General features: G+C 43.6%; 1 protein-coding gene and 1 long non-coding RNA gene across 7 annotated transcripts in view; one reads left to right on the top strand and one right to left on the bottom strand.

Moving 5' to 3' along the window:
• LOC122551425 overlaps window positions 1–8,697 on the bottom strand; it is a 55,104-nt gene extending 46,407 nt beyond the window's left edge. Inside the window, exons 1-2 of one of the 2 annotated variants that reach the window (XR_006312100.1) lie at window positions 8,619–8,697; window positions 3,835–4,229 (exon numbers count right to left, since the gene is read on the bottom strand). This is a non-coding gene — a long non-coding RNA (uncharacterized LOC122551425). Of the gene's footprint in view, window positions 1–3,834; window positions 4,230–5,641; window positions 5,684–8,618 lie in introns of those variants that run through there. The other variant, XR_006312101.1, reaches the window with a different exon arrangement.
• Window positions 8,698–8,933: 236 nt separating this feature from the next.
• creb1b (cAMP responsive element binding protein 1b) overlaps window positions 8,934–9,325 on the top strand; it is an 85,552-nt gene continuing 85,160 nt past the window's right edge. For 2 of the 5 annotated variants that reach the window (XM_043693301.1, XM_043693306.1), the window contains exon 1: window positions 8,965–9,040. The gene's annotated coding sequence lies outside the window, so the exon portion shown is untranslated. Of the gene's footprint in view, window positions 9,041–9,325 lie in introns of all 5 variants that reach the window. The other 3 variants (XM_043693304.1, XM_043693305.1, XM_043693302.1) reach the window with 3 other exon arrangements.

Raw genomic sequence — 9,325 nt, 5'->3', positions numbered from 1 at the left:
GTCCGCCATAACAACCACCCTATTACTTTCACTGTTCTCTTGAATCATCCTCGCAATCCTTTCTTCTACTTTTGTAGGACTATTAGGAGGCCTGTAAAAATCTCCTAACAGGGTGAGCTCACCTTTCTTATTCCTAACCTCAGCCCAAACTACCTCAGATGGCGAGTCGTCTTCCATCGTCCTTTCCACAGCTGTAATACTATCTTTGACAAGCAATGACACACCTCCCCCTCTTTTACCCCCACCTCTGACCCTACTAAAACATTTAAACCCTGGAACCTGCAACAGCCAATCCTGTCCCTGTTCTACCCATGTAGAATATTATGTCCTTTTTAAAATTATCAAACTTGTAACCTTAAAACAAATTGATTAAGTGCCTTGAGCCCCTGATTTGTTTCAAATTGTACAATGCCCATTTTTAAAAAAACAGTTGGGTCAGTGGTCATGCTTTAGCCAGATGTGAATATTGTATTACAATAACTTTGCTGCTGTGTTTTGAATGCAGAGTGCTCACAAAAAGAGTGCATTTTTAGTTTGATGTTTTGTTAAGATTTTCTAGAGAATATTAGAACTTGATGTTGAGCTGCTTAACTTCTGTTAATTATATTTAAGACTTCATTGCCCTCCTTCATATTGCAAATTCAAAGAATCTCTACCAAAGTTGCCATGTAATTCCGACTGTTTTATTTGGGAAGTTTTAATTGGAGAACATATTTTAAAATATTCAGCATTTGTTTCCCATGAACATTTGAGATTTAAATCTGAACTGAAACTGCCTCTTCAATTGCTAAAGCACAAGATACATTTTGTTGTTTTCTTGCTGTTCCAGACTTTTGAAATACTTTTACTGACAGCCTCCACATTAGCCAAGTATCAATTTGTTAAAAGAAAATAATTTTTGAATAACCTGAATGGAGGCACCCGAGGGTTTGATTTTAGGACCACTGATTGTTATTTATAATTGAATGAATTGTTTAGGTAGTACAATTTAGAAGTTTATGGATTGTATAAAACTTGATAATGTCATAAATAGTGAACAGAGTATAAGACTACAAGAATTCAAAGAATGTTGAAATATGTAGACACCATTTAGTAGGGTTAAATGTGTGACTGTCTTCATACTGACAACCACCTTGGCGAGGAAGGAATGAGAGAGGACATGCAAAGATACTTTCAGCAGCTAACATCTTCTCTAGACTTTCTCGATTCACAGGTAAAGCACTCCTTCGGACCACCATCCACCCCTCCACAACCTGATCCAACAGATTCAATCAGCTTCCCATGATCACAAAATGTGAAGAAATTAACAGCAGTGAAAAGGAGGCTGGTACACTTTTTGTCAGTGACTTTCCTATGGACATTAAACTACGTGAGCTTTACCTTGTCTTTCGATCATCTAAGGGATATGAAGGTTCACTGATCAAGCTAACATCACAACAGCCAGTTGGCTTTGTTACATTTGACAGCAGAGCTGGAGCAGAAGCAGCAAAGAATGCTGCATTCACCTAACATGCAGTTGCAGCTGCTGCACTGCACACTCAGATGCACTAGTATCCTCCATCTGAAGCAACTCTGCAAGGACGGAAGTCTCATCAGTTTTGTGAAGCATTTAACTGCCCTTATCCAAGAATTCAGATTTCTCCGTGGAGTGATGCAGAAGTACAGACTGAATTTTGCTTTCTGTTTGGACTTTACTAAAGGAGATTTTGGAGAACTGGTTCATTTCCACTCGACTTGGAGGGGGTGGAGTGGTCACTAAGGATTGTGGATTTAATAACTTTACTGGTGATTTTTTTTCGACATGGGAGGATTCTTCAAATTCTATTTACTGTAATGGACTAGTACTTTTTGTTGTTATAATCATTGTATGCTGTGTCAATACCTCGCGTAAATTCTGGCTGTCAGAGTCTTTACAAAGCTAGTAGTGTCATCTTGGTGGTTATAATAAAATGATAAAAGGAGGGAATGGGAATATGCATAGGGTATAAGTAAGCAAGGAAAGAGTTAAGTTCTGAGTTTTGTGAAACAAGAGGCTCAGCTGAGCATGACTCAGATCAGATAAGAACTTACAGTTAACAACGGGGTGCTGGAGGCAAGGGTAATGGGTTAACAAAGTGGAAAACAGTTATTATGTAGAGCCGTTTAACAATATTGGAAGCATTCAGTATGCAAGGTCAGCTAACAAGGGGAAAAGTATCCATTGTATGAATCCAGTTAACAAGGTTAAGAACATTCATTGTATAATAGTAAAGGACTTGGTGTTTGCTATTGATACTCATTGATTGTAACGGTCACCCAATTAATATGTATGTTGCCTTATCTGGATGCTCCTCCCTGTAAAATGACTATGTACTTCATTAAGAAACTGTTCTTCCACAGAAGACCAGGAACCTATGTCCCTGCGCACATGGGCAAATGTTCTCTCCCCCTCCAGGGCCCAGAATAAAGATGGAGGAGGTAGAATTATACTGTGGCTCTCAGCGTTCTGCTTCAACTGAGGGGGGGGAAACAGGTCAACACCACCAGGAAGTTCACTTATGTCCCATACACCCTCACTATCCCCGAAGTGTTTCAAAATCCAATGGGCCTTCCTTGTATCTTGGCAATGCCTGAACATTCTCACTAACAACACTTGCAATTCCATGGTTGTGAAATGTGGGTACACTCACTCCATTTGGTTCCAAAGTGATGCTACATTGATATTTCTGTTATCCATTTCTTTCCTTAAAAATGTTGTAGTTGGCTTTACACATGTTCTCCCCTTTGTCAGTGACCCATTACCTCCAGAAGCTGAGGCCAAAGAGGGTGAGCCTACATCTGTACAGAACACTGTCAGCAGCCAGTGACCTTTAAGCCAAAATGCCAGTGTATTCCCTCCAAAGTCTCAAAGTCAACAAGGTCCCTTCTCATGTGTAAAGATGACAGATTCAGCCAGCCTATAAAGTATGTGTGGAGGTCTACTAATTTGGCATCTCAGCCCTTGGCTCCTTTTTTATTGTTGTTACCCTGGTGTCCCAAAAATCCATCTGTACTGCCTTGTCTGCAATCCGCAATTTATGTGTGTGGTTCCCTGATGGATGAAGCTATTTTCAGTCAGTCACTTTGCTGATTATGAGAGAGGAATTAGGATGTGTCAATTCAAATGTAGTGCATCTTTTTGCGATATGAAGACACTCCACAGAACTTTCTCTGCTCTACTGAGACACTAAGATAACAATAAATGCTAAGACAGTGCAAATGAGGATGTATTTACAAAAGAGCTTAACTTGTACATCGATTGAACACCAAGGTCACTGATGAGCTTTTAGAAGGATTTTTTTTCCCTCTTCATCCCACTACCTCTATATGCTGGCCTCCTCCCAAAGCTTGGGAGAAGGGACCTTGTTGACTTTGAGACTTTGGAGGGAATACACTGGCATTTTGGCTTAAAGGTCACTGGCTGCTGACAGTGTTCTGTACAGATGTAGGCTCGCCCTCTTTGGCCTCAGCTTCTGGAGGTAATGGGTCACTGACAAAGGGGAGAGGAGAGGCAGAACACATCTGGATGTACTGAGATGGAGCTGTCAGGGTGCCTGTCTGTTGCTTCTCCTCCCTGTGAACACCGCTGGCAACATGGCTACCTCCCTGAGGATGTGGGGAATCTGGAAGGAGGTTGAGGTGCCTTGTAACCTGTTGGCTCGCCACATGCTACGTACCCATAGCTCAAGTAGCAGAGTGCAGGACTCAGTTCATATCTAACCACTGAGGGTTTTGCTAGATCTCGGTTGCCAAGGTAGCTACCGCACTTTTCAGGGAGGCTACCAAATGCTCATAGATGCTGAACTCATTACAAACCTGAGTGTGTGGACAGATTCTTCTGTCTTTTGTTCTAGCCTTCAGAGCCCCTCTAGCACATCTGCCTGATGTTCTCCTGCAGGTTATCGCCAAGAACAGAAGTACATTTACTGCATTAGGTGGGCAGGTGCCTGGTCTCTAGTAGTTCTCAAAGTGTCACGGACTCAGATGTTTCTTCCTCGAATGGCTGTGGATACATGTCAATGATGTGTTCAGCAGCGTATGTCCCGTGGGTCTACTCCACTTAAATTAACACTTAGGTGACTGCCTCTGTCCTGTTTTAGGAAAATGCTTGTAGATACATCCCTCGCCTTCCTCCTCAGAGATGGTACTGATGCAGAGGGTCTCAGGTTGTGGTCTCTTTTGATGTGTAGATTCCAGCATGGCTCTTGTGCCTGAGGAAAAGACAATAAATCATTAATCCGTGAAGATATTCCTCATATGGTGTGGTGACAGGGTTAAATGAAGGACGGGAAAAAGCTTGTGAGGTCAAACAGCCTTTTTCAGTTGTAGACCTTATGTAATTAACCTCTTCTTAATCATAATAATAACATGGGAACACTTACAAAGACCAAAGAGGAAAATGGGTTCCTGATTTAACATCTAATCTGAAAGCCAACACCTGAATGCATTGCTCTCTGTGTACTGGACTACGGTGAGAAGAATCATGTTCCTTGATGGAGGACGTTTTACCCAAAACGTCGATTTTTCTACTCCTCGGATGCTGCCTGATCTGCTGTACTTTTCCAGCACCACTCTAATCTTGACTCTAAACACCAGCATCTGCAGTACTCACTTTCGCCTGAGAAGAATCATATGGCAACTACTGCAGGCTTATAACAATCATTATGGTAATTGTAATAAACCAAATATGGCACCACAACAAAATGCAATTAAACGGCAAGTTTATGTGAATAACGGTTATTCTGCTAGTAGGTATTCAATTAGAACCTCACAAAAGACAAGTAAAGCACCACATAGCCCCAACTAGCTACACACCATTTTAGAATTATTCATGTTATTTTGAAATGGTATTCAGAAATTTGTCTTTTAATTTTGTACTTCTGCATTTTAAAAGATTCAAGGCAGCATGGTAGCTCCGTGGTTAACATTGCTGCCTCACAACACCAGGTTCAATTCAAACCTTTGGCAACTGTCTGTGTGGAGTTTGCACATTCTCCCAGTGTCTGCACCAGTTTCCTCCAGTTTCCTCCCACAGTCCAAAGATGTGCAGGTTAAGTGGATTGGTCATGCTAAATTGCCCATAGTGTCCAGGGATGTGCAGGCTCGGTGGATTAGCCATGGGACGGGATAGGTCTTGGTGGGATGTTCTTCAGAGGGTTGGCGTGGGCACGATAAGCCAATGGTCTGCTTCCACACCATTGTAATTCTATGATTATGCTTTGCTCTGAGTTACCAACAGCAATCAAGCAATTATTCAACATTGTTCCACAATCCAACCTTAATCCTGCATTTAAATAGCATATTTCATGATCATAGGACATCCCAAAAGCTTTGCACCCTATGACGCCAATTTGAAGTATAGTTACTTTTGTAATGTAGGAAATATGGTAGCCATTTTTTCTCACAGCAAGTTCCCACAAACAGTAATGTGACAATGACTAGAAAATCTGTTCTTGCACTGTTGATTATGGGATAAACATTTGTCAGAACACCAAGGAATAATTTCCTACCCTTTTTGAGATCTGCACAAGAGTACTTCTGCATTTTAAAATATTCAAGGCAGCATAGCTCAGTGGTTAGCATTGCCACCTCACAGTACCAGAGATCCGGGTTTGATTCCTACCTTGAGCAACCGTCTGTATGGAGTTTTCACATTTTCCCCGTGTCTGCGTGGGTTTCCTCCCACAATCTAAAGATATGCAGCTTAGGTGAATTGGCCATGGTAAGTTGCCCATAGTGTTCAGGGATGTGTAGGCTAGGTGCATTAGTCAGGGGAAATATAGAGTAATAGGGGTAGGGGAATGGGTATGGAGGGTTGGTGTGGACTTGGGCCAAATGATCTGTTTCCACACTGTAGGGATTCAATGAAATGGCATAACATCTCATCCTCCAATACAACACTCCCTCAGAACTGCTGCTTCACTACCTCACGAATGACCTTGTGGGGTCAGTCTTTGTTTTTGAGCTCAAGTCCTAAAGTGAAACTTAAACCCACAGCTACCCGAGTTTGAGGCAAGAATGCTATTCCTTAACCATAGATTGACTACTAGGTCCTAAAGAAGTCATAATGCCACCCAACAAATTTAACTAAAGTATCACTCCCCCATACACTAATCATTCCGATTTAAGAGGACTTAAATCATTCCTCTTATCCAAGCACTTTAGACTTCTTAACCTGACTTCAGGTGGATGCAGAAATCTCGGTTTTTATTGTTCATTCATGGGACGTGGCTATCATTTGCTGGGCCAGCACTTATTACCCATCCTACTTGTCTTTGAGAAATTGTGAGAAGTAATGAGCTGCCTTCTTGAACTCTACAGTTCATTTGCTGTAGGTGCACCCACAATGCTGTTAGAAAGGGAGTTTCAAACTTTTGACCTAACAATAATGAAGGAATATCAATATATTTTATGATGGTGAGTGGCTTGGTGATGGTGGTGGTGTTGGGCGGGGGGGTGGGAGATGACAGGTGGTGGTGTTCCCATGTATCTGTTGCCCATGTCCTTGAGGTCACTGCAGATGGTTGAACCCAAGACACTATTCTGAGGAACTCCTGCAGATGTCCTGCACTTGAGATGACTGAATTCCAACAACCATCACCGTTGTTTGTGCAGGTACGATTGCAACCACCAGTTTTCCTTCTGATCTCCACTGACTCCAGATTTGTTCGGGATCTTTGACACAACATTAAGGCAAATGCAGCCTTGATGTCAAGGACAGTCGTTATTACCTAATCTCTAGAATTCAACTTTGTACGTTTTGAACCAAGACTGAAATGAGGTCAGCAGCTGAGTGGCCTTGTGGAACCCAAACTGATCATCAGTGAGCATGTTTTGATAAACAAGCACTGCTCAATGGTACTGTTGATGACACCTTTCATCACTTTACTGATGATCAAGAGTGTACCAATGGTTCATTATAGCTGGGTTGGATTTGTCCTGCTTTGTGTACAGGACATAGCTGGGTAATTTTCCACATTCTTGTCGAGATGCTGGATGTTGGCATGGGGAAGGTATTGGTAATCTTCATTTTTGAATCATTGCAGTCCATAGGGGAATAGGTATATCCACAGCACTGTTAAGAAGAGAGTTCCAGGATTTTGACAAGCCACTCTTAAGGAAGTGATATAGTTCCAAGTCAGGATGATTGTGTGGATTTGATTGAAACTTACAGGTGGTGCTATTCTGAACTACTGCTTTATTCCTATTAGATAGTAGAAATTACTGGTTTTTAAAGGCATTGTCCTAGGAGCCTTGGCATGCTGCTGCAGTACACACTGCTGCAACTGTGCATGCATAATGGGGATGCCAATCAAGTCGGCTGTAGAGAATATCATATGGGGAGACAGCATAACAGGGAGGTGTCATCATAGAAATATAGAAGCAGGAGCTGCCCATTCAATCCTTTGAGCTTGCTCCACCATTCAATATCATCATGGCTAATCACTGAGTTCAATACCCAAATCCTGCCCTCCGCACATATCTCTTTATGTTACAAGAGCTAAATCTACTTCCTTCTTGACAACATGACCTTTTGGCCTCAACCATTTTCTTTGGTGAAGAGTTCCATGGACTCACCATTCTGGATGAAGAAACTTTTCATCTTACACCATCGTCTAAACTGAGATGTCACATTTCTTTATAAAACATTAAGTTATCTCAGGCATGTGTCTTGAAAGAAGTTCTGTGATTTACCTATTAATGAATCAAAATCTGCAATCTATTCTAAAAGATGAAAGACTAAACAGCAATCTAGGTTTGTTCAATATACAGCATCAGTGTATGACATTATGATCTTTTGCTATAAATTCAGTGCCCTATGATCCTACTCCACCTGATGACGGAGCAACGCTCCGAAAGCTTGTACTTCCAAATAAACCTGTTGGATTATAACCTGGTGTCGTGCGATTTTTAACTTTGTCCACTGTAAAAAGGTCTACCCCCTATCCTTCAACTTTGACTCCTGATTCAGGACTTCCCCCTACTATCTGGAACAGCCTTGCTGCCACTAACGTGTCCAGTCGTGTTAGAATTTCAGATGTTCCTGTCACAGAGATGGAAGAAGGGAATATTACGAAGTAGGAACAGCAATGGTTAGGATGGGGTGGGCGGGAGAGCATGCCATGGGAGGGGGCGAGGTAGACTTCATATATGAGCGAGTCGTGATTTGAAACGGCGTAGGGCGAATCTTCAATCTTCACAAAGTCGTCGCATTGCAACAGGGGCGCCGTTTTTAACCGCGGTTCTTTTGCAGGGTCTCTCCAAGTGAGTTAATATTTAATCCTCTCCAATGAAAACAAACACGGGGGGGCCAGGAAAACCGCGCATGCGTACATTTATACCTGGCCGTGGGGGGGGAAGCGCGGCGCGCACGCGCAGTAACCGGTCTGTTCCGTTAAAGAACCGTTTGCGCGTGCTCACTTTCCTTTGCCGGGGTTCACGTTCGTTTATTTTGTTTTTGTTCATCCCCAGTTACATACCCTGATGGTTGGGGGGAGGGCGAGAGAGAGAAAGAAAAGGAAAGGGTGTCTGTTTTTTCTAAAGGAAAGAAGCAGAACTGACGTAGGATGAGATTCGGAACCGATTCAAACAGCGTGTACCTGGCGTGGTTCGGCGCAGCCCCGTGTGGGAACGCGCTGGGGCGGTTGGAGTTTGAAAAAGGGTTCGGGTGGCTGGGAGGGAGTGGGGTTGCGCGCCTGCGCAGTTCGATCCGAAAGACGCTCGGCCCATTGCGGTGGAGTTTCCGCCGTGGGGGGTGCGCACGCGCAGTCGCTTCTAGCGACTGCGCGTTGTGCGGGGAGATTGGCGACTGCGCACAAGTAGTTTGCTCCTTCCCTTTCCCCCCCTCCCCCCACATCTCCTTGCCTTTCCTCTGTCTGCGCCGGGAGCGACTCAGTCAGAGAGAGAGTGTGAGTGAGTGAGTGACGCGGTGGAGGTGTAAGGGACTGACGCGGTGTTTACGTCTCGGTGTGAGTGTCCAGTGGCAGCAGAGAGAGCCGGGGACTTGAGGGAAATAAAACCGGTAAGCGAGATAAATCGAAAGAGAGAGAGATGGGTTGGTGTGGGTGTGGAGGGGCGGTGTTGAGGAGGAGGAGGTGGTGGTGGTGAGTGAATAGCAGCTCGGATCCGAACAATGGCGGCTGGCTTGTTAGAGAACAAGGCTCCGAGATCGGCAGGGGAGAGAGTGAGCGAGAAGGGCTTTCTGGTTCTCCCCGTTTCTACTCCAGGAACAGCCTCCAGCAATGTTTACATCGAAATGAAAACACCCCCTCCTTCCCCTCAAACCAATCATCCCCCATTCTTCCCC

The sequence above is a fragment of the Chiloscyllium plagiosum genome, chromosome 7 (genome assembly GCF_004010195.1).
Source record: "Chiloscyllium plagiosum isolate BGI_BamShark_2017 chromosome 7, ASM401019v2, whole genome shotgun sequence".
NCBI lineage: Eukaryota > Metazoa > Chordata > Chondrichthyes > Orectolobiformes > Hemiscylliidae > Chiloscyllium > Chiloscyllium plagiosum.
This window is presented reverse-complemented; position numbering and strand designations above follow the sequence as displayed.